The sequence below is a fragment of the Monoraphidium neglectum genome (assembly GCF_000611645.1).
Source record: "Monoraphidium neglectum strain SAG 48.87 unplaced genomic scaffold scaffold04598, whole genome shotgun sequence".
In the NCBI taxonomy this organism is placed as follows: domain Eukaryota; kingdom Viridiplantae; phylum Chlorophyta; class Chlorophyceae; order Sphaeropleales; family Selenastraceae; genus Monoraphidium; species Monoraphidium neglectum.
This window is the reverse complement of record NW_014009031.1, coordinates 1-531: the sequence shown is the minus strand read 5'-3', so window position 1 is coordinate 531 and position 531 is coordinate 1.

Here is a 531-nt window from a genome sequence, read left to right as displayed (position 1 = left end):
CCCCCCAGCCGCCCTCCCCCCCATCCACCAGGGCGCCCCCTGGCACCTGGCCTACTCCACAGCCCGCGACGGCACCAGCCTGCACACGCTGCTGCGCAAGGCCGAGCGCCAGGCGCCCACGGTGCTGGTCGTCAGGGACGGGCGGGGCGCGGTGTTTGGGGCGTACGCCGCGGAGCACTGGCGCGTGGGGCCGAGGTTCTACGGGACTGGGGAGACCTTTGTGTTCCAGGTGCGGGGTCGGGGTTTAGAATTCAGGGTTGGGAGGCAGAGAGGCTCGAGCTTGCGCGTGGCAAGAGGGCAACGCATGCTGCCGGGGGCATTGAGCGCGTCATTGGGTGTGTGTTGGGTGAATGCACGCGCGGAGACCGTCCAGAGCCGTGTGTTGCATTGTCAAAGCCACAGCTCAGCACACCTCATGGGGCCTCTCTGTATATTTTTCATCCCCGGGCCTTACCCCTCAACACACCTCCTGCCCGCCTCAACCTCACCGCACCGCGCGCACCGCACGGCCCCAAGCCCCACCCCACCCTC